The 25,113-nt window shown below is 40.8% G+C and overlaps 1 protein-coding gene across 3 annotated transcripts in view; it reads left to right on the top strand.

Annotated features, from left to right (window-relative positions):
• The first annotated feature begins 13,739 nt into the window (after positions 1 to 13,739).
• LOC104589711 (B3 domain-containing protein Os04g0386900-like) overlaps positions 13,740 to 25,113 on the top strand; it is a 61,420-nt gene continuing 50,046 nt past the window's right edge. The window contains exon 1 of one of the 3 annotated variants that reach the window (XM_088899904.1): positions 13,740 to 14,245. The gene's annotated coding sequence lies outside the window, so the exon portion shown is untranslated. The remainder of the gene's footprint in view (positions 14,246 to 25,113) is intronic. The other 2 variants (XM_088899903.1, XM_010248118.3) reach the window with 2 other exon arrangements.

Here is a 25,113-nt window from a genome sequence, read left to right as displayed (position 1 = left end):
CATTGTCCGACAAAGGGGTTGATCATGTCACCATGATCACTCACTCAGATGAATACTCAGACTATCCCAACATACCCAGGTTTTGACCCCCTGAAACCTGTTATGGACAGTGCACCCCCAGAAACTGTTATGGACAGTGCACCCCCTGAAACCCATCAAATGGGCTCTTTGTGCCCATCAATCTCCAAGGTTCAGGGCAATACTGGAAATCTGGTCCAGTTCAAAGATTCAATTAATCCTACACTGTATGTGCCTAGGGTCTCACCCTGGCAGCTGAGACAGGCCACCCCAACCGACTTGGTGGCACCACAGTGTCAACCTTATCAGGATAGGTCTCCCCAGACCAACCCACTGGCTGTGAACTTTCTAAACTAACCCGAGTCTGATTAAGTGTCCAGTTTAAGGGTATTACACAGAAACATACCAAAGGAACATGAATCAAATATGCACTTTTATTCATTTACAATAAACTCATAAAGTACATCATTTTGATTGAAGCTAAGGGCATACAAAACTGTCTAACAGCTCCCACTTGCACTTAAGTCCAATCAGGTACAAGCCAGAGTCCCATGCTTTCCACGTGTTTCTCAAACACTTTCTTTGATAGTGGCTTCGTCAATGGGTCTGCTACATTTTCCGCTGACGCTACCTTCTGAATCAGGACGCCCCCTCTACCAACAATCTCCCGCGGTACGTGGTACTTCCTCCCGATGTGCTTTGACTTCGAGTGGGCTCGTGGCTCCTTAGTTTGAGCAATGGCTCCATTGTTGTTACACAACAATGGGATGGGTGATGTGCTGGACGGAACTACTCCCAACTCGTGAACGAACTTCTTCATCCACACGGCTTCTTTGGCAGCCTCACTTGCGGCAATGTACTCGGCCTCGGTCGTGGAGTCTGCAGTGGACCCTGTTTGCTGCTTTTCCAGCAAACAGCACACGATCCTATCGTGAAAACATATCCAGATGTAGAATTTCTATCATCTGGATCTGACTGGAAATCTGCTCTGTATACCCTTGGATCTGTAGTGAGCTACTGTCGAATACTAGACAAAACTCTTTTGTCCTTCGAAGGTACTTAAGTATGTTTTTCACAGCAGTCCAGTGCTCCTGCCCTGGGTTGGCCTGAAATCTGCTTACTACACTCACTGCTTGAGCAATGTCAGGAGGACGAGTGCACAGCATAGCATACATGATGCTCCCTACGGCAGAGGCATAGGGTACGTCTTTCATGCCATCAATCTCCTCAGATGTCTTGGGAGACATCTTCTTGGAGAGAGTGACTCCGTGCCTGAAAGGAACATTTCCTTTCTTGAAGTTTTCCATGCTGTATGTTTTGACTATTTTGTTAATGTAAGCAGATTGGGATAATCCTATTATCCGCTTCGATCTATCTCTATAGAGTCGAAGACCCAGTATATAGGAGGCTTCTCCAAGATTTTTCATGAAGAATTGCTGTGAAAATCATACTTTCACCGTAGTTAACATTCCTACATCATTCCCAATGAGTAGAATGTCGTCTACATACAGAACCAAGAAGGTAACCTTATCTCCACTGTACTTCCTGTAGACATAGGGTTCATCCAGATTCTGCTCGAAGTCAAACGATTTGACAGCAGAGTCAAAACGGATGTTCTAACTTCTTGAAACTTGCTTAAGTCCATAAATGGATCTATTAAGTTTACATACCATGTTTTCCTGACCTGTAGCAATGAAGCCTTGCGGCTGCTGCATATAGATATCTTTTGTAAGATCTTCATTCAGAAATGCAGTTTTGACATCCATCTGCCAAATCACATAATCATGGTATGCTGCTACAGCTAGCAAGATCCTAATGGATTTAAGCATGGCCACAGGCGAAAAGGTTTCCTCATAATCGATGCCCTCTTTCTAAGTGTACCCTTTCGCCACTAGATGAGCTTTGAAGGTCTCAACCCTACCATCGGGGCCCCTCTTCCTCTTGTAAATCCTTTTGTAACTGATTGCTTTTACCCCGGAGGGCGGATCTACCAGAGTCCAGACTCCATTGGTCTCCATTGAGTCCATCTCTGCTCTCATGGCCTCCACCCACTTCTGGAAATCTATGTCCAACATAGCTTCCGCGTAAGTCACGGGATCCTCCTCACTAGTCAAGGTTTCCACCAGGTAACTATCCTAGTCATAACCATAACGGATTGGTGGCATGTATATCCGAGTGGATCTTCTAGGTTGGTCACTACCTGGAACTTGTGGGACATCTCCCACTGCTCCTGAGCTCTCCTCATCAAGAACAACTTCCTGACGATGGGTGTACAGGATGTAATTGGTTTCTAAGAATTGCACATTTCGACTGCAGAACACTTTTTTCTCACTTGGGTCATAGAATAGGTAACTTACAGAGCCTTTTGGGTAGCCTACATATAGGCAACGGCTGGTCTTGGATTCCAACTTGTTTGCACTCGTTCTTTTAACGTGTGCTGGACAACCCCAAATCTTCAAGTGTCTGACACTTGGTTTCTTTCCGGTCCAAAATTCATATGGAGTATTCGGAACCGATTTAGTTGGAACCCGATTCAGCACGTAAATCGCAGTCTCTAATGCGTAACCCCAAAAGGATGTGGGTAAATCTGAGTGTATGAGAAGCAACCGGACCATATCCAATAAGGTCCTATTCCTCCTCTCTGAAACACCGTTAAGTTGTGGTGTAGCAGGAGGAGCTAATTGTGATACTATCCCATTTTCCTTCAAGTAGTCCCTGATTTCGTCAGAGAGATACTCGCCACATCGATCTGATCGAAGGGCTTTAATTTCTCTCCCTAACTATTTCTCGACCTCTTGTCTAAACTCTTTGAACTTTTCAAAGGATTCAGACTTGTGTCTCATTAGGTACACGTAACCATATCGTGAAAAATCATCGGTGAAGGTGATGAAATACACGTATTGATTCCGTGTCCTAACACTCAGGAGACCACATAAATCAGTATGTATTAAGTCAAGTGTGCCTGTACATCTTTCAGGCTTACCGTTAAATGGTCGTTTCATCATCTTGCCTTGTAGACAAGGCTCACAGGTGGAAAGATCTTCTATAGTTAGAAAATCCAAAGGACCATCATTTACCAACCTTGTGATTCGGTCAATACCGATGTGGCCAAGTCGGTAATGCAACAGACACGTGGGATTAACTGTATCACGGGCTCTCTTCTTGGGGATTTTAGCCGATGAATCTGTTATTTATTTTAATAGTAATCGTATTACTAAATAAGACAGAATAACCATCTGCACACAGTTTTGAGACAGAAATCAAATTTCTCCTTAAATTCTGTACATAAAGACAATCTTTCAGTACAATTGTTCATTCTCTAAAAGGTAACTCTATGGTTCCTATGGCCGCGGCTGCAATAGTTGCAGTAGTCCCCAAGTAGAGTGTGACTTATCTTTCACTCAGCCTTCTGCTTACTTTGAACCCCTACAGTGAGTTACACGCCTGAGTTGAAGCCCCAGAATCAATACACTAGGACGCAGAAGCTACCAATAAATTGGTTTCTATAACACAAGTTTCGAAATTACCTTTCTTGGATTCCAGGTAGGCAGGACAGTTCCTTTTCCAGTTGCCGATCTTCTTGCAGAAGTGACAAGCATCTGATGCTTTATCTTTCTTTTGCTTCTTGCCCTTAGTGGCTTTATTCTAAGGCTTCTTTGCCTTCCTCTTTCTCTTGCCTATCTTCCCGCTTCAACAAGCATAGGTACAGGCTCATCCTTTTTAATCAGCTCTTCAGCTCTTTGCAACATATTGCTGAGCTCTTGCAAGCTGACATTCAGCTTGTTCATGTTATAGTTCATGATGAACGGATTAAAGGAGGCAAAGAATTAAGGATAGCATCTATCTGGGTCGCTAGGTCCAGCTCGGATCCAAGAGCCTCCAATTCGTTGATGTATCCCATCATCCGAAGACAATGGTCGTGAACTTGCTGGCTCTTGGACATTTGTGCGGTCATGAACTGTTTCAAGACCTTTTGTCGAGTAGAATGATTCTGCTTTTCATACATCGTCCTGAGACTTTCCAATATATCCTTGGCAAGTTCGATCTGATCGAACTGCCTCTGTATCGGGTTGTCTAATGAGGCAATGATGTAACATCGGGCAAGGGAGTTCTTCTCCTCCCATTCCTGATAGTCTCTCCTTCGGGCCTCAGAAGCCCTATCACCCGGATGCTCCGGGGCAGGATTCTTTGCCACTTTGTCTAACTTTTCAGAAGTTAGGACCAGTATAAGGTTCCTGTACCAATCGGCATAGTTTGGGCCCTTCAACTTGTTGTCATCAAGCAATTTTGCAAATGATCTGTTTGCCATTTTCTGATAAAAGAGCAAATATCAGTCCACAACCTAATTTGATTCATGTTCATTTCATAGATATCGATTTTAATCTACGTTCCATTTCCATTTATTCATCTATGAGATTTCCCTCCTTTCTCAGTGACGGAGACTACGGGTTGTCTCTAGAAATGTGGGAAATCACATAGGGTGCATGGAGCCAACTGTTTTAGCTGCATAACCCCACCACCTTTCTGTGAAGGATTATATCCACTCATCATATGAGTTTTCCCTTTGGCCTCTGTCAGACAAGGTTCAGAGTCATTTTCAGGTAAACCTTTCTGTCCAGTGAGTGCTTACCCATCATATTCGTGAACGCCAAGGTACCGTGAGAGAGTTTCCATTTTCTGGTGAAGCCCCTCCCACATCGGTCTATGACACCCCTATCATCTTATGAAACACTCAGACAAGCCCAACAGCAAATGGATAGCCCATTTTCTAGTGCGTTTCCTCATTACTGAAGGACCCATTCTCATGCTAATGATGGAAGGCCTTTAGAGAGTTCATCATATGAATCTCCCTATCACATGCACTCATATTAGCTGGAGGGAACAATTAATTACGCCCTAGTTTGATTTAGGTCAAACCAAAGTGGCTCCCACTGACTTTCACAAAGTCAGATTTCGGTGGGCCTAAATCGGTTAGGGTTCTGCACGTAACCTCTTGATGAGGTGTGGGGCCCACCACTAAGGGAGGTCATCCAATGACCAAAAGGGACACCATGGCAATGATGTGCATTCAGCCATGGTGTGCGCAAGAGCCACTGTCGATTGAGCATGGGCCAAGCACTTATGGCCCATGTACGTAGCACATCACACATCCATACATCTCTTGCAGGGATAAATTGATCCAATCAATTAAACATCTGTAAGGCCCATTTGAAGCCCATTTTAAATCCATAATATTAACCATTAATATTATCTAGGTATATGGGCCGAATGGTTCAACCCATATAGCTTTATGTGTTAAGTGGGCTTTTAGCAGTTTTAACTATTTAAAACTGGGCCTTTACAGGTTGGGCCGAATTAACCATTTAATTAAACATCAATCCTCAGGCCCATTAGTGGGAAAATTAGGGCTGACTTTCAGCCTTGATTAAACCCTAGATTCAGTCCAAACAGTTTGAACCAATCTTGGTTCGAATGGGTCTAGGGTTTGATCTTTAATTCAATAAAATAATCTAAAATTAAATACTGATAAAAGAAAATCAAGAATCAGTCAAACAGGGTTGTTCGCACGATCCATCCTACAAAACAGAGGTTAGATCACAGTTTGCAGTTTCATAAACTGCAAATCGCAGATCGTAATTCTTCCATCTGCGAAATCTCCTTCTCTACGAAATCTCCTTTTTTGTGCCGCCATCTTCGATCCAAAAATAAAATAAATAGAAATCCAAATTTCTATTAATAATTACATCAGATCGAATACCTATACATTCAGTCTAAAAAATAAAAAAAAATTATTTTACAGACCAAATGTAATAAAGCAATCCAAAAATTGCAAAAGCGCAGGTTCCCTGCGCAAATCTTGATTTCGATCTCCACTTGTACGAACAGCCCATAAATCAAGAAAATCATAAAGAACAGTTCTAAATAATAATCAGATTTATATAAAATTAATTTCAGATTATCCGCCCATTAATTTGGGAACAAATTTCCCAAAACCCATATCTGCGCAAATCGGGTAGAACGCCTTCTGCCCATTTGCGCAGGTTCAGATCTGAAACAAATTGGTTCAAGATTTGAACCTGGCTCTGATACCACTGAAGGGATGAGAGATCCATCGTATGGACGCCCTAATCTTGCAGAATTAGAGGGCGAATTTCAAAAATTTTCCTCTCCCTTCAACTAGGAATCGCATTCCCTATTTGGAAAATCATATTTTCAATGATCAATCTTGAACCATAAACTGAACCAGATCTGAACCAAAAGAAGTAGGAGAGGATTATACCTGATAGGGAGAAATAGTATCCCCCAATGAAGGTGTTCACGCCCAAGGAAGGATCCAAAGACTGCTCCCACTGAAGATGGCGCAGTGCAGGATGGAGCAGAATCAGTAGTATTCTTCTTCAAGAATTTTGTCCTTCGCAAGAAACAACAGGATGGCACGTGAGCACAGCTTCCTATCAATTCTTTCTCAAAGAACTGATGTCAAGATCAAATCTTGACTTCTCCCACAACTGGAGATCGAACTGGCAAACAGGGCGGCAAGAACAAGGAGGCTGCAAGAAAGAATTTTGCAGGGTCGCTTAATTCTTTCTTCTGTGATTTCAGCTCTGAAGAGGATCTGATTATGTGTCTTCTAAAGGCTGCCGCCCCCTCCTTTTGTTAACCTAAAAGATCAGCTCCTAATCCAATTAGGAGCTGCTTATCCAAATCATATTTGGATCAGCCCTCTCTTTAGGTGATATGGATAAACCGTTATCTTATCTACAGATTAGATTAGCTTTCTCCTAATCTCATTAGGAGGTTTGTAGATCTAAATCACATTCAAATCTGGACTCTCTGAGTGGATAGGGTCAAGACCCTATCCTATCTGCGAATCCATCTTAGAATTCGCCCCATAATTAACTAATTAAATAGCCCAGTTCGAAATGGGCTTTAGGCCCATTAAGCTTATATGCTCACTTAACCTTCCTAACTGCTGCCTAGTTGGGCTTCCTTGTATGGCATGGGACCCAAGCATTGATCTACACATCAGCCACAAGGGTTCGGCCCTGCCTTTATTATAAGGCCTGGCCGAATACACTGTTATGGACAGTGCACCCCCTGAAACCCATCAAATGGGATCTATGGGCCCAACACTTACCCTAAGTGGTCCCTGGGCCAAGCCACCTTGTAACACCCAGGGACTGTGGACAGATGCAAGATTAGCCCATCAGGTATTACCCTCAATGGTCTTACACATAACCTTTAAGCCCATAATGATCATACACTACCCGACAAGAAAGGACCTCTCCCTCAGCTGCAAGGAACAGTGTTGCACTCTCTACTTCTATGGATCCCGGGAATTAAAACCTTCTTGCAAACATTTTAGAAACCATAATATATATACTTTTATATCTCATATAAAATATACTTTGCAAAACAAATCTCAACGGTTGAAATCGGCTGCCGGCAGTCTTGGTTTCCATCAATGAGAGTGCATCCCCGATCATTACCTTTGTCCAACAAAGGGGCTGATCCTATCACTATGATCACCCACTCAGATGAGTTCTCAAACTGTCCCAACATACCCAGGTTTTGACCCCCGCTAAGGATCTCACTGATTGGTACATCAAAGACAGCCCAATCCGACACCTAGTGCAGTATCATAATCGAGTCTAGGGGTCGGGTGTAACTTTCCGGTTTTGCCCATCAATCTCCAAGGTCCAGGGCAATACTGAAAATCTGGTCCAGTTCAAAGATTCAATTAATCCTACACTGTATGTGCCTAGGGTCTCACTCTGGCAGCTGAGACAGGCCACCCCAACCGACTTGGTGCCACCACAGTGTTAACCTTATCAGGATAGGTCTCCCCCGACCGACCCACTAGCTGTGAACATTCTAAACTAACACGAGTCTCATTAAGTGTCCAGTTTAAGGGTATTACATAGAAACATACCAAGGGAACATGAATCAAATATGCACTTTTATTCATTTACAATAAACTCATAAGGTACATCATTTTGATTGAAGCTAACGGCATAAAAACTGTCTAACATTCAGGGGGTGCACTGTCCATAGCAGTGTATTCGGCCAGGCCTTGTAACAAAGGCTGGGCCGAACCCATGTGGCTGATGTGTAGATCAATGTTTGGGTCCCACGCCATACAAGGAAGCCCAACTGGGCAGCAGCTTGGAAGGCTAAGTGAGCACACAACCTTAATGGGCCAAAAGCCCATTTTGAACTGAACTGATTTGATCAGTTTAAATGAGGGGCGGATCTGGGATTAAATCAGTTGATAGGATTGGGCCTAGACCCTATCCACTCAGAGAGTCCAAGATTTAAATAAGATTTAGATTTAGGAGCCTCCTAATAGGATTAGGAGAGGGTTGATCTAATCTACAAATAAAATAGGTGTTATCCCTTATCACTTAAAGGGACTTCTGATCCAAATATGATTTTGATGAGCCACTCCTTATGGGATTAGGAGTTGATCCCTTTAAGCCTAGGGCCCACTTACTTAATGGGCCTAGGGCCCAAGATTTATATGATTAATCAATATGGGCGAATTTGGGTTTAAATATGGGTTTGGATCAGTAGATAAGGATAAGAGGATAAGTCTTATCCGCTTAATGAGTCTAGATCCAAATAGAGACTTAGATTAGGAAACTCCTAATCAGATTGGGAGATAAGCTCTTAAAGTTCTATTTAAATAAAGGAGAGCGAACTGCTAAAAAGTTACACACTGCTTACAGTTCTCCTCCTCCTTCTGCTCTTGCTGCCATATACCTTGTTCGAACTCCATTCTTGGACTGCTCAAGATTGGATCTTGATTCTGATTTTTGCAAAAAAAAAAATCAGATCTGAATTCGTGTTCATCTCCCTTGCTTGATCCTTGCCAAAGGATTGCAATTCTTGCTGAAGGACTGCATTGCTGATCTTGCTTCACCTCAAGCTACGCCATCTTCATTAGAGGCAGGATTTGGTACCCTCTTTGGGCATGAACACGTTTGTGGATTCCGTATCAGGTATAGCCCTCCCTTTATTTTGGTTCCAGATCTAATCCGGTTTGCTTTAGGAACGATCCTTGAAAAATGCAATTTTTCTAAAATTGGGAATATGATTCCTAGAAGGGAGAAAGAAAATTTTTGAAATTTTGCCCAGCCACCCTGCCTGGTTCGGCCATCCATATGATAGATCTCCCTTCCCTTCAATTACATCCAAGACAATCATCATCAGGAAATTGTTCTTGATGAGGAGAGCTCAAGATTAATGGCAGATGTCTCACACGTTCCAGATAACACCTAACTTAGAAGGTCTACCCCAGTATTCTAGACCTCTAATTCGTTGTGACTATGATCAAGAAAGTTACTTGATGGAAGCCACGATCAGTGAGGAAGATCCCCGGACTTATATGGAAGCTTTGTTGGATATAGATTCCCTAAAGTGGGTAGATGCCATTAAAGCCGAGATGGACTTAATGAAAACCAAAAAGGTCTGGACTCTCGTAGACCCCCCTAGGGTCAAAGCAACTGGTTGAAAATGGATCTACAAGACGAAAAAGGGCTCTGATGGAAAGGTTGAGACCTACAAATCTCGTCTTGTAGCGAAAGGGTACACTCAGAAAGAGGAAATCGATTATGAGGAAACCTTTTCACTGGTGGCCATGCTTAAATCTTTATGGATCCTGCTAGCTGTAGCAGCACACTAGGACTATGAGATTTGGCAAATGGATGTCAAAACTGCGTTCTTGAATAGAGATCTTACTGAAGATATCTATATGCAGCAGCCGCAAGATTTCATTGATGGAGGTCAGGAACACATGGTGTAAACTTAATCGATCCATCTATGGACTTAAGCAAGCTTCAAGAAGTTGGAACATCCAATTTGACTCCACCATCAAACAGTTTTCACTTTGAGGAGAATCCGAATGAGCCCTGTGTTTACAGGAAATCAATGGAAGATAATGTTATGTTCTTGATTCTGTATGTAGACAATATTCTACTCATTGGGAATGATGTAGAAATGTTAACTATGGTGTAGGTATGGCTTTCGCAATAATCCTCCATGAAAGATCTTGGAGAAGCCTCCTACATCTTGGGAGTTCGACTCTATAGAGATAGATCGAAAAGGATAATAGGATTATCCCAGTTTACTTACATTAATAAGATTGTCAAAAGATACAATATGGAGAACTTCAAGAAGGGATTTGTCTCTTTCAAACACGGAGTCACTCTCTCCAAGGGTATGTCTCCCAAGACTCTTGAGGAGATTGAGGGCATGAAAGAAGTTTCCTATGCCTTAGTCGTAGAGAGCATCATGAATGGCATATTGTGCAGTCGGCCAGACACTGCTCAGGCTGTGAGTGTAGTAAGTAGATACTAGTCAAACCTAGGACAGAAGCATTGGACTACTGTAAAGAACATACTCAAATTACCTTCGGAGGACAAAAGAGTTTTGTCTGCTATTTTGTGGTAGTTCTGAAAGAATGGTAAGATCCATCATATGGACGCCAAAAGGGTGCAAAATGGGTGGGCGAATTTCAAAAAATTTCTTACATTTCTTCCAACTGACAATCATATTCCCTAAATTTAGAATACAGTATTCAAGGATCTGACTTGAACCAAAACCGAACCAGATCTGAACCAAAAGAGAAGGGAAAGGATATACATGATCTGAAGAAATAGTATCTCCCAATGTCAGTGTTCACGCCCAAAGAAACTTCCAAGAACCGCTCCCACTGAAGATGACACAGTGATGATGGAGCAGAACCAGTAGTGTTCATCCCACGAACCGGGTCCTTATGAAGAACTCGATGGAAGCAATGAGCACTACACACGATCAATCTTTTCAGCAAAGACTGATATCAAGAAGCTTTCTTGATCTTTTCCCTCACAGAGATATCGAACTGGTAGTAGATGGTGGCGACTGTTGGAGGAGAAGACTAGAGAAGAAGGTAGTGAACTGCTTTCACCTCTCTAGGGTTTATTTGAGATCCAATCTCTAATTGCAGAGTATTCTCTGCGAATTTCCTTAAGGTTCGAATTCTTGTCATTCGAATTAGGGTTTCTCCCCTTTCTTTCTTAGTGATTAAGAAACCTCCTAATCCCATTAGGAGTTCTCTGGTGTGACTCATTGTGACACTAGCAAGTGCACGTCGTTCAAGTAATAAGTAGTGAATAAAGTATCGTTCCCATGAGAATTTAGGAAACAATTACCTATACTAAATTGGGCACTTCTTATCTGATCAACAACAAATCAAAACTTTATTCAAAAGCTAAAAATCCTAAACTAAAATCTATCTAAATTATTGGCCCAATTGCCTTCAATTCAGGTTAGAAGAGTAAACAGTTAATATTAATCTCAGAATTTAGCAATCAATCAAATTGAATCATTCAAATAGATTGTGATTGAGCCTTGGTTTGGTATAACCCCAAGGTCATGAACAACCTCTCTCAAGCGCATATTCATCCTATGCATGAGTGACGGTTCTTCTATCTCTAGCAAGAATCTAATCATTCATGCATGCATTTCTTCAAACACTTCTAAGGCATCAATTCAAATCTGAATTGATCACCAACTAAATTGTGCAAGTTATCTCTAACCTTGCATGCAATTCAGTTCTTGAATAGTATATCTAAATTTCTAGAGTCTTTCTCAAGCACTCTAAGAATTTCAAGCTTAGATCAATTCGGCCAATCTGAAAATTTGCAGATCTGAATTCTCTTTCAAGCAATTTAGATCTTGAAATCTCAGATCTGAAATTTCATATATGAGTTTTGAAAATTTAATTGGCTGAATTGATCTACAATTAACCCCTATTCAAGAAACTTCAAGAACAATTCACACATTCAAATGAATCAAAAAGAAATTGATCGCTGATCTGAAATTTTACAAACTTAATTACATCAAGAAAGAATGGAAGAGGGAGAAAAAAATTCAGATCTGCAAATTTTTAGATTGGACGAATTGATCTAAGCTTGGAATTCTTAGAGTGCTTGAGAAAGACTCTAGGAATTCAGATAAACTATTCAAGAACTAAATTGCATGCAGGGTTAGAGATAACTTGCACAATTCAGTTGGTGATCAATTCAGAATTGAATTGATGCGTTAGATGTATTTGAAGAATTGTATGCATGAATGATTAGATTTTTGGTAGAGATAGAAGAACCGTCACTCATGCATAGGATGAACATGCGCTTGAGAGAGGCTGTTCATGACCTTGGGGTTATACCAAACCAAGGCTCAATCACAATCTATTCGAATGATTCAATTTGATTGATTGCTGAATTCTGAGATTAATATTAACTGTTTACTCTTCTAACCTGAATTGAAGGCAATTGGGCCAATAATTTAGATAGATTTTAGTTTAGGATTTTTAGCTTTTGAATAAAGTTTTGATTTATTGTTGATCAGATAAGAAGTTCCCAATTTAGTATTGGTAATTGTTTCCTAAATCCTCGTGGTAACGATACTTTATTCACTACTTTATTACTTGAACGATGTGTACTTGCTAGTGTCACAATGAGACATCAATAATATTATAATAAATATATATTACTGTATATATATCGGTTGGTTCGGTTAGTCACCGATTTTCTTAAATGGTTAACCGAAACCAAACTGAAACTGTCGGATTTTTGATCGATTCAGTTTTTCAGTTTTTTTTGCTCACCCCTACATGTGAATGCTTTTTTTTGATAAGCATGTGCATGCTTGTGGTCTTACAAGAAAGAACCAACTATTATAATGAATGTAAAATATTAAAACCATAAAATTAGAAATATTAATTCAGGCTGCTTCCTATTATAGGGAAGAAACGAAATCTCTTGCCATTATGGAAGGATTATTGATGGCTCAAGTTTGGGTTTACAAGCTTTACATCTTGAGAGTGATTGAAGAATTATTGTGAATTTGCTCAATTCCCACCAAGACTTTCATTAAAGATTATACCATATGGTGCAGATCTTTGCTGTCTCGTTTTTCTCTTTCCGTATCGAGATTGTAATCAATTAGCTCACAAACTTGCTACCGACTTAATAACATGTTTCCAAAACTTGGGTATCACCTCCTAAGGTCGATACTCCATTTTGATATGCAATCTTGTTGAAAGTTGAATGAACGTGCCTTTAATCTTAAAACAAGAAAATTAACTATTTTTTATCGGGACCTTCGGTCTAGCATCCCAAATCCATTTTAATTTGATAAAGTTTTAAAGCATTCGAAATTATTTATTTGAAACACTTAAATTTTTTAGTTGAAAATGCCCATGCTTTTAAAATCTATTTTTTTACAAAAGAATGTTTTGTAGGCAGTAAGCAACACTATACTGTTTGATAATGTGATTTTTATCATTGTTTTTCGTGTATGTATTGACAGATAAGCACCATATAGGATACACATCAATCAACCCCGTTGGGGGAAATAGTTCATCGATGCATGAAGCACCAAATTTGGCATTTCATGCATTGGTGGGGTCCTGATTTTCGAGGCAAGCCAGATTTTTTAATAATCGGGTGAACCAAATAATGAGATACATGGGCATTTGTTGAAACGCCTATGTGGATCCAACGTGGCATCATTTTTTTTAAAAAACAGTCATGGTTCCAAACATCCCCTTAGTTTTTTTGTCAAATCGGTTTGGCCGGTTTTTTTTCAATCCGATTTTGGATATAGACGAACCGGCGGTCCGGCCCGGTTTTCTAAAACTAAACCGAACCAGAGCACACTGCCATTGTCACTAAAGATGACAGCAACCGCCGGTCCACCACCGGCAACCTCTCCATCGGCGTTCACCCCTCCCTCTTCTTCTTCTTCTTCTCTCTCCCATTTCACTCCGACTTTCTCGTTGCTTCAAACCCTGTTTTGGGTAGGGTTTTTTTCTCTGTGAAATCCAGGTCCGCCAGCATTGCTGCCCCTGCAATTTCTTCTTATTCTTTTCATTGCTTGAAACCCTGTTCTGGGTAGGGTTTTTTCGCTGTCAAATCCAGGTCCGCCACCATTGCCGCCCTTGCAAATTCTTCTTCTTCACCGGGGTAGAAGTAACTATGGTTGGGGGCGTGATTAAGCTTTCACCGATTCTGCGTTATGGGTTCTTTTCGGCGCTCAACTCCCTATATAGAGGTTTGAGTGCCTTGTAACAGCCGAACATCCTACTCCCAAACTGCCATACCAGGCTGAATCGAGCTCTGAAGGTGCTGCATCTCTCAAGAACGACCTCCATCAAGTATCTATAAAGGCAACATTGAGAAAGGTAAAAACACCTCCCTCGTTTTTTGTCCTATTGCCGATTTATTTCGATCTGTAACCCGACGAGATCGATGATAGCTGCGGGCTTGGTCGGCTGTGACTCTCTAGTGCGCTGTTTTGTAAAGGCCAATATTCAGGTCCAGTATCTCATCGAAATGCCTCAGGCATGACCAATGAGAGGGCTTTGAAGCTCCGATACCCCTAATCTGCTGGAATAAAAGTCAATGGCAAATATCTCGTTCTGCTTGAATAAATTTATATGCTGCTGTTCGTGTCAACTAGATCAATGCTTAATCCTTTTTCTTGTTCCTTTCTCAGTTTCTTGTTATTTCATTTACTAGTCTCTCTCTTTTTATTTTTCCCCTTGTGAACCGATTACTGACAGCACTATTCACTGTTTTAAATGTTTCAATTTGGGATGGATGCCGTCTCCATGATTTCGGTTTTGGAATTGCCTATTTCATCTCTGTGTTTTAATGTGATATGTCCGAAGGAAAAGAGTAACATGGTTATAACCACTGTGTGACCTGACTATTGCCTACTGCATCTCTGGATTTTATCAGCTTCTCTTTAATGATTCATCTATTATAAAAATAAAAAATAAAAAACCACCGTGTGGCCTGAATATTATCTCCCTCTATTGGTTTCGGCTGCCCTTGGAGTGAATAATTGCAGCCTTTATTTCTAGAATTTGCAAGGATAGCTGAGTCATTTGAAGCTCTATCTAGTCTGTTTATTAAGTTGTTTAGAACTGCAACATGCACGATGGCCTCTTGGCTTCAAAGCATTATTATTTATTTGAAGATTCTGCATGGCTTAAACCATTTCGTGTGCTGCATGTTTTATCAATTGAAATAGTGTTTGTTTTCTGCTAGCTTCAATTGTGGAATGTGTCTTTAGTCTGCCATGTGTTGTAGCACATTCAAGCAAAGGGGGGAAGGAATGCCTATGGTTTATTGCAATGCTATTGTGTGATTGAACGGGTATTCTTTATTGGTTTCAAGACTGATCTATGTTGTAGCCCGCTGTTCTATTTATAACAGTATTAGCATGGTGAAAGGACCCCCATTTGAGATGGTGAAGGGGGGAGGGTTCCATCTCAAGATTGTCCCCTTCTCCTTAAAAGTAGGACTTAGAGGGGTCTAGGTTAACTGGTTAACAGAGGGAGAGATGTATCTTAGTATCTCTGCCCCATATGACCTCCTAATTCAAAAAGAGGAGTAGAGAATCCCTTTGAGAAAAGAACTTCACCCCTCTTCCTTTGTGGAGTTGGTGGCTGAATGAATTTGGCCCATCTCAGCCCTCTTTGAGCCATTGAAGGAGAGGTTTAATGTTAGAATAGGGGAACCCCGGCCCTTATATAAGAACAGGCAACCGGTGCATGAGGTATATAAGACGAGATGTACACATCAACAATATAACATAATGATGTCAACACATTGTAAGAAGAATGTAACCGAATTGTAACAACTTACTAGATTGCAATATAAACAAGGAAGGAATTCATCCAGTCATCTCTTTCTCTCTCCCTCTCTAATTTCTTTGGAGGTTGGTTCCCTTGAAAGAACCTAAAGTTAGGTAGATTCCTAACAATTTGGTATTAGAGCTTGGATGCCAAATAAGAGCCACAAAGGCAAGAGTTGGTCAGGTGGGGTTGAGCTACACCGTGTCTCCAGTGATGTATGAGAAATCAAAGAAATAATGACTATCGTCCTATGCCATTTGGAATAGAGCATGCTAGAAGTGGGTAGGGACGTTGAGCAAGGAGGGTAGCCAAGGCAGTAGGAGACAGGGAAGCTCAAGTACGGACAAGAACATCAAGATGATCTTTCCAATCTTCTTTGGGATGATCCGATTTCTTGAATCTACAAGTCCAAGAGATTTTTTGAATACAATGAAACACTAGGACATGATCGAGTAGCCCTTGCAGCCCTACCTAGAAGGGGAAGCAATCCTCTAGTACCAGTGGTACCGGTGAGGACATCCACGATTATCTTGGATGGACTTCACCAACACCCTTTGTGTACGATTTAGAGCCTTAGGTTATGAGGATTTTGATGAGAATCTTGCAAAACTAAGGCAGATTAGCAACGTGAGAGAGTACCAGATGGAGTTCGAAAGATTGGTAAACATGGTGCAAGGATGGCAGGAGAGACCTTGGTAGGGCATTTGTGGCAGGGCCTCAAGGAAGAACTGTGACTAGAGGTGAAGGTGGTGCAACTTGCAACTGTATTAGATGCAACAAACCTTGCTCAAATCCAGGAAGAAAAGGTAACGGAGGCAAGGAGAATCCATTGAACATGGGCTCCAACAGTGAAACCACCAAGGCCAGATGGGCCAATAACAAGGCCCAATAAAGAAGGAAGCATATTGGGAAAACTGACCTTAGCTCTTCCTCTCATGCCCTTTAAGAGATTATCATGAGCTGAAAATGTGAAGAAAAGTTTGGGCCTGGCCATCGATGTAAGACACAACAAGCATTTGTTCTACACATCAAGGGGGAGGAATATGAAGGTAATGAGGGATTGCTAGGAATGATAGATCAAGAAAAGCAAGACTTGACAGAAATCCAGCCTATTAAACTAGAAATTTCACTCCAAGCACTAGGTGGGCTTTCATCATGTATAGAGACTGGGCCGAATGGGCCCTAGCCCATTACTATCCTATTGTTAGTTCTTCCTTGTTTTGTTCTTAATGGGCCTTTAATCCTTTTTTATGTTTTCTAAGTATGCTGATGAGGTGGATGCCCACTTAAGGGCAGACTTGTAATTTATCTAATCTTAGTAAGATTAATAAAATATTAGAGAGGTGGAAGAGGAGATTATCAAACTCCTTCTTTCTCCCTTCTTCTCCATCTTTCCTTCTTCTTGCTGTCTTCTTCTTCTCTTCCTCTACTACTATAATCTAAAATATTTTTACTGTTTTTTACTGGACTGAATCACATCTTGATATCAGAGCAGGTCTTCCTTCTCTTTTGTTTTTCTTTTCTTTTCCCATACACCCTTTGATTAGAAGAGTGTATGGAGAGATAAGTTGCTGATTATTTAGAGAACTTTTATGCCTAGTTGGTAGAGGGTTTGGAGAATCAAAAGTGGGCGGTTACAATTGGAAGAGGTTCGGGAAGCTCTGGTTGGAGCGCTTACTGCTTCTCTTTCTCTCGGGAGGCCAAGTGTAGTGAAACCCTAGTTTTGGGACTTTTAAGTGTTGGACTGACCTCAGTTAGGTCTATGAAGTTTGAAAACCTTGTTCTTTTTTTTTTTTTAAATTTTGTTTGGTCAATGGAGCAATCTGGAAGTGAGATGAAGTAGATCCTGGTGTTTGGGGTTGGTCTAGTAGATTCCATTTTGACAAGAGTGACTACAATCAAGCTGGATGGAACAAATTATTTGGCTGGGGCACAATCTATAAAAATTCATGTCTATAGTAGAGGTAAATTGGGGTTTCTCACGAGCAGTAAGGAGAAACCAGAAGAGACTGATCCTACATAGAGAAATGGATGCAGCTTCACATAAGTCAACATTATCTTTGGATGACTTCAGCCAAGGAGATTTGGGATAGTGTTATAGTAATGTATTCTCAGAAATTGAATGTTGCAAGGGCCTACAAGTTGAAGAATGATGTGAAAAATGTAAAATAGGGGGAGGGGAGTGTAGCTGTCTACTACTTAATGTTGAAGTCACTATGGTAGGAGATTGATGTTATAGAAGCAGTTGTATGGGAGAGTACCAAGGATGCAGAGACATTCAAAAAATTTGTGGAAAGAAACAGGGTGTTTGAGTTTCTTACAGGACTTAACCTCAAGTTTGATATTATGAGACATAATATTTTGGCCAAGGATGAAGTAACACTTGCTCAAGCATAGGGCCCCAATGGTATCTTCATTTCTCAATGTAAGTATGTTAGAGAGACTGGCAAACTGGGTGCTAGACTAGCTTCCACTCCTATAGACTTCAATCATAAACTATTAGCTACTAATGGTGAACTATTGACTGATAAGGGAGTGTTCTAGAGATTGCTTGGGAATTTATTATATCTTTGCATGACTCGGCCATTATATCCTATGCAGTCAATGTAATTAGTCAGTTCATGCATTCTCCTAGACATACACATTTAGCAATTGCTGAGAGGGTTTTGTGTCATCTAGAAGGGACTCCAGGGAAGGGTATCTTGTTTGCTAAGCATGGACACATAAAACTAGAAGCATACACTGATGCTGATTGGACTAGATGTATTGAGGATAGGAGGTCCATTTTAGGTTATTGTGCTATAGTGGCAGGGAACATTGTATCATGGAGAAGTAAGAAGTAGTCTGTAGTGGCTAGATCCTCGATTGAAGCAGAGTATAGGGCAATGGCACATGGAGTTTCAGAACTTTTGTGGTTGAGATCACTTTTAGAAGAATTGGGTATTGACTTAAGAAGCCAATGATGCTATATTGTGACAACCAAGCTGCTATCAACATTGCACATAATCCTGTTCGGCATACAGAACTAAGCACATAGAAGTTGACAGGCTCTTTATATGGGAGAGAGTTTCTTTAGGAGAAGTCTGTCTGCCATTTATTGCTTCTGAAGAATAGTTGGCAGATTTATCTCTCTTTGGAGCGTTGTAACTAAATTCTTTTAATCTAATCAATTCCAGTTATTGATAAAAAAAAAGGAATAGTTGGCTGATGTTTTGACAAAAGGTGTTCCTAAAGGATAGATGATTCGCTATATAAGCAAGCTGGGCATGATTGATATCTATGCTTAGCTTGAGGGGGAGTGTAGAGAGACTGGGCTGAATGGGCCCTAGCCCATTACTATCTTATTGTTAGTTCTTCCTTGTTGTTTTGTTCTTAATGGGCCTTTAGTCCTTTTTTATGTTTTCTAAGTATGCTGATGAGGTGGACGCCCACTCAAGGGCAGACTTGTAATTTATCTAATCTTAGTAAGATTAATAAAAGATTAGAGAGGTGGAAGAGGAGATTATCGAACTCCTTCTGTCTCCCTTTTTCTCCATCTTTCCTTCTTCTTGCTGTCTTCTTCTTCTTCTCTTCCTCTTCTGTTATAATCTAAAATATTTTTACTGTTTTTTATTAGACTGAATCACATCTCGTCACTCCAAACCATGAGAGTTTCAGGCTTGGTGAAGGGTTGGCTGGTGACAATCTTTATCAACAGTGGAAGCACCCTAAACTTCGTGACAACCGTCTTGGTTAAACAGTTAGGGTTGCCAATTCAGCCCATAGTAGCATTCAAGGTCCATGTAGCCAATAGAACCTCACTGTGATGTGACATTATTTGCACCCGTAATGACATAAGTATTCAGGGCCAAAAATTTATAGTGGACCTCTACCCCTTGGAGCTGAGTGGGCTAGGTATTGTGTTAGGGATTCAGTGGTTAAGACAATTGGGACTAGTGCTATGTGATTGGGCCAGTCTAACCATGGACTTTATGAAGAACGGGATCCAATACCTGTATGGTTAGCCATTGAGAAAACTAGGTCTAGCAAGCCTCTCATCTCTACTCAAAGACAGGCAAGACCTAGGGCAGCCAAGACCCATACTAGCCCAGAATTATCCAAAGCCCATAGGGCCATGAGCCAAGAGAATTATCAGCAACAACTCAAAGATTTACTGCAATGGTATGCGGCTTTCTTCCAAGAGCCATCAGAATTACCACCATCATGGGAACATGATCATAGGACCCCTCTCTTTCCGGGAGCACCTTCAACAAATGTAAGACCTTACCGCTATCCTTATTTTCAAAAAAAGGAAATTGAATAACAAGTCTAGGAGATGTTAATTAAGAAATTTATCCAGTTCAAAAGAAAGATGGGTCATGGAGGTTTTGCATTGATTACCGAGCTCTTAACAATATTACAATTAAAGACAGGTTTCCAATCCCGGTAATTGACGAGCTAATTGATGAGATCAAGGAAGACCAAGTCTTTTCTAAACTAAACTTGAGGGCTGGCTATCACCAAATTAGAGTCCATGTGGACGATATCCCCTAAACAGCCTTCCAGACTCATGATGGCCATTTTGAATTCTTGGTCATGCCATTTGATCTTACAAACACATTGGCAACCTTCCAAGGTTTCATGAATGACATATTCAGACCTTATTTGCGTCGATTCATTCTAGTTTTTTAATGATATTTTTGTATATATTCCTAACTGGACCCAACACTTGGTGGATTTGTTAGTTACACTTTAGATATTTTGTTACAAAATAAGCTGTATGCTAAAGAATCCAAATGTGCCTTTGGTCAATCAAGTATCCACTACCTGGGTCATGTAGTGGAAGAGGGTAAAGTATCAACTGACCTGGAAAAAGTGGTGTGCATATGACAATGGCCACCACTGGCTACTATTAAGGACTTGTGGGCATTCCTGGGGTTGACAAGATACGCCACTTTATTAAAGGTTATGGGCTGATTGCTGCTCTACTATCAGCCTTGCTCAAGAAGGACGCTTTCTCTTGGTCCAACAAAACACATGAAGCATTTGAGGCCCTCAAGACAGCTGTATCATCTCCACCAGCTTTGATCCTTCCGGATTTCACCAAAACCTTTGTAATAGTGTGATGCTTTGGGTCTCATAGTGGATGCAACATTGATGCAAGATGGACAACCCATTGCCTTTTTCAGCAAGGCTTTATCTTCTCAATAAGGCAGCACATCAGTGTACTTGCGAATTAATAGTGGTGGTACTAGTAGTCCAACATTGGCGATCCTATCTATTGGGCTGCAAATTTATCATCCGAACTGATCATCACTGCCTCAAGTTTTTACTTGAACAACAAATACTCTCACCAGATCAGCAGTGTTGAGTTTCTAAACTCATGGGCTTTGATTAATCACTTGATTATCGGCCTGGGCCCTCCAACAAGGTGGTAGATGCTCTGTCAAGACGGCCAAGTACTACATAGCCCAACTTACACCAATTTGTGTGCCACTACAACCAACTTCAACATTGTGGGACCAACTGAGATCGGGTGCTGAAAATGGTATGGACCTTCAGCAAATTAAGGCCCATTTAGTACAAGATCCACACTCCAAACCGGGTTTCTCACTCAAGGGTAATATTCTGTATTACAAGGACAATTATGCTAGTATCAGATTCGGCCCACTTGAGTTGTTGGGCTATTTCCATGACTCCCCACTAGGAGGTCACTTTGGGGTGCTGCACAACTACAAGTGGCTATCTTCTCAATTCTATTGGAAGGGGATGCTAAAGTCTATCCAACGCCACATAGCAGCATGCTCTGTATGCCAGCAGTGCAAATATGAGGCCCAATCACCAGCGGGCCTATTGCAGCCACTGCCCATTCCAAGTCAAGTTTGGGAAGCTATATCCATGGACTTTGCCATGGCTTTACCGATATCTGTAGGAAAATCAGTTATTTTGGTTGTGGTGGATAGATACCAAAAATAGCCACTTCTTGGCCTTGGCCCATGCTTTCACTGCCTCAACAGTAGCTGAAATCTTCATCAAAGAGGTGGCCAAACTTCATGGGTTTTCACAATTTATTGTTTCAGATTGGGACCCAATCTTTATTAGCAACTTTTGGAGAGAGCAAACTCCAAGGAGTTCATTTGAACAAATCCACTAGCTACCACCCTCAGATGGACAAACAGAGGAGGTGGTCAGCTGATGTGTGGACACATACTTAAGGTGCTTCACAAGGTCCAAACCAAGGCAATGGACATCCTGGTTACATTGGCCAGAGTGGTGGTATAATACCCCTTGCCGTGCATTATATGGCAGAGACCCACCACCACTTTTTCCATATGAATAAGGGTCAACACTGGTGGCTTCTCTAGAAACCCATTTGCTGCAACGGGATGCCACACTTAAGGAGCTATGCCACAATCTCACTCAGGCATCGCCAGGTCAGTTATGAGGTTGGTGACATGGTCTATCTAAAGTTATTGCCATATAAATTCCTCTCCACTATAACATTGGAACAAGCTAGCACCACGTTTCTTTTGGGCTTTTCAAGATTGTTGAACGAATTGGATCACTAGTTTGTCATCTTGATCTTCCATTAGACTCCAAGGTTTACCCCGTTTTCCATGTTTTAGTTCTAAAGAATTGCCTCAAGCCACATGCAATCACACAACCCACCCTCCCTAAGTTCATTGCTGATATGGACTTGCAAACAGAACCATCATGTATAATTGACTTCTGCTGGGCCAAAAATGGCATTCATGTAATACTGGAAGCATTGGTTGTATGGACTTATCTACCATAGGAGGATGCCACATGGGAGCCTTACCCTCACTTGCAACACCAATTTCCTCGCATACCTTGAGGGCAAGGTTCAGCTTAACAGGGAGGGGGGGGGGGGACTGTTATAACAGGGGAACCCAGGCCCTTATATGAGAAACAAAATGATGTAAACACATTGTAACAAGAGTCAAGAATGTAATCGAATTGTAACAACATACCAGATTGCAATATAAATATGAAGAATGAAGAGGCAAGATGCAGGAAGGAATTGAAAATTACATGGTGTACGATGCCTAATCACATGGCATTACACCACCCATTGACCTTGCTTTCTATCTACTAACCCCTATCCTAGTCTCAAATTTTGAGAAGTCAAGCTCTTGTCCTAAAGAATAAAATTATATTTGTTTCTATTTTGCTTTTGAGTGGGACATACTATTCTCTTTCTATATGTCTAGTCTACTAGAGAATAGGATAGTTAATGTTCTTTGAGGAATTAAATGAATGATGATAAGTCCAATTTACTTCTACTTGGTTCAATAGGGTCTTTATCTTGACAAAACAACCTTGCAAAATTTCAGGTTGTGATTACTTATGTTCCATAATCTAGTGAGTTACAGGTAATTGTAGAGTGATCTAATACTTTATGCAATTGTGCTACTAAATAGCTCATATATTGCCTTAACTTTTCCTTTTTCTAAATATATTTTGTTTCTGATTTCTTATGAAGTTTTGTTTGAATAAATGGAAATTAAATGTGTTAATATTCTAAAATTTGTTGACGAGTTTTTTATTGGTTGGATATTCTTGGTTCTAATTAATTTTGTTGCATTTGAACATTCTCTTCAAAAATTTCCATGCAAATTTCCTATTGTTTGCGATCCCCATTCTTAGTTCCATCTGTTGGAAGGGTTAGGAATCAGATTTCACATGGCTGAACCAGGTTTGGTGGCTAGCCGAATTTTCAAAATTTTCTAATCCAATCTGGGAACCAATTTTTCGGTGATTTTGAGATCTGAAATTTCGGGGTCAATCTTGCACTAAACCGGACCAGATTTAAAACCCAAATTTTAACAAATTATACCTATATAGAGACCATAGTGTACAACTCCTAGTGTGGTAGTTCATGCCCAATATCAGTCTTAAAATCAACCTTCAATTAAAGATGGCGCAGTGTATATGTGAAGCCGATTCAATAACACCGTTTCAACAAAATCGGTTCCCTGATTTGCTTGGATCGATGTGGGTGTGTGAACCTGATATCCTTTGATCTTTTTCTTGTAAAAACATAGTAGGGAATTGATGGAAATCAACCCCTATCACAGTTGGTTAGAATTAAGGTTTTTGGGAGGCAAGGGAAAAGAGAAGAGAGCAAAAGATTGGAGAGCTGGGTTAAATTGTCCCTCTCCTTCCAGTCTCTTATATGGAGCACTCTCCTAATCTAATTAGGTGCTAATCCAAATCAAATTTGGATTAGGACTTTATCTTTAATTGATAAGCATTATCTTCATAAGAGAATGGGTGCTCCATACCCAGATCTATACCCATTTTCAACCCAAGTCACATGACAACTTAAGTTGTCATGCGATCTCATAACTAATCATATTAGTAATGGGCCTTATGTTAGACAGTGTATGCCCTTATCTCCAATTAGATTGATGTACATTTGACATTTATTGTAAATGAATAAAAGTACATAATTGATTCATGTTATATCTAGTGTGTTTTCGTGTAATTACCCATAAACTGGACACTTATGAGACTCGTGTTAGTTTAGAATGTTCACAGCCGTTGGATAGACCTGGGAGGTTTTTCCTGATAAGGCTGACAATAATGTGCTGTCAAGTGGGTTGGGCTAGCTTGTCTCAGCTGCTAGGGTGAAACCCGAAGCACATGTAGAGTGGGTTTGCTTGAAACTCTGAATTGGACCATTTTCCAGTTATGCCCTGGACCTTGGAGACAAATGGGCAAAACTGGAAAGTTACACCTAACCCCTAGAATCGATTATGGTATTGTACTAGGTTCTGGATTGGGTTGTCTTTGATATGCCAATCAGTGCGATCCTTTGCGGGGGTCAAAACCTGGGTATGTTGGGACAGTTCGAGAATTCACCTGAGTAGGTGATCATAGTGACAAAATCAACCCCTTTGTCGAACAAAGTGAATGATCAAGGACAACACTCTCTCTAATGGAAACCTAAACTGCCGATAGTGGATTTCAAACTTGTTTGAGATTTGTTTTGCAAAATATATTTATATATATATATTTTGTTTTTATGAAAAAGGTTTGCAAAGGTTTTAATTCCTGGGATCCATCCTGAGTAGAGAGCGCGACACTGTACCTTACAGCCGAGGGAGAGGTCCTCTCTTGTCGGGCAGTGTTTGATCATTATGGGTTGAGAGGTTAAGTGTAAGACCATTTAGGGCTTATAGACCTGATAGGCTAATCTCACTTAAGACCATAGTCCTTCGGCCTCCATACTGATGGGCTCAGGGGTTCACTGTGTTCAGTAGTGAATTCAGCCAGGCCTTGTAATAGAGGCTAGGCTGAACCCATATGGCTTTTGTGGAGATCAATGTTAGGGTCCCACACCATACAAAGAGAGCCAAGTCAACCAACAATTAAAAAGGAAGTGAGCCTGATAACTTAATGGG

This window comes from Nelumbo nucifera, chromosome 3 (assembly GCF_055504915.1).
Source record: "Nelumbo nucifera cultivar China Antique chromosome 3, China Antique-T2T, whole genome shotgun sequence".
Classification (NCBI taxonomy): domain Eukaryota; kingdom Viridiplantae; phylum Streptophyta; class Magnoliopsida; order Proteales; family Nelumbonaceae; genus Nelumbo; species Nelumbo nucifera.
The sequence above is the reverse complement of the archived record's forward strand: the minus strand, read 5'-3'. Positions and strand labels throughout refer to the sequence as shown.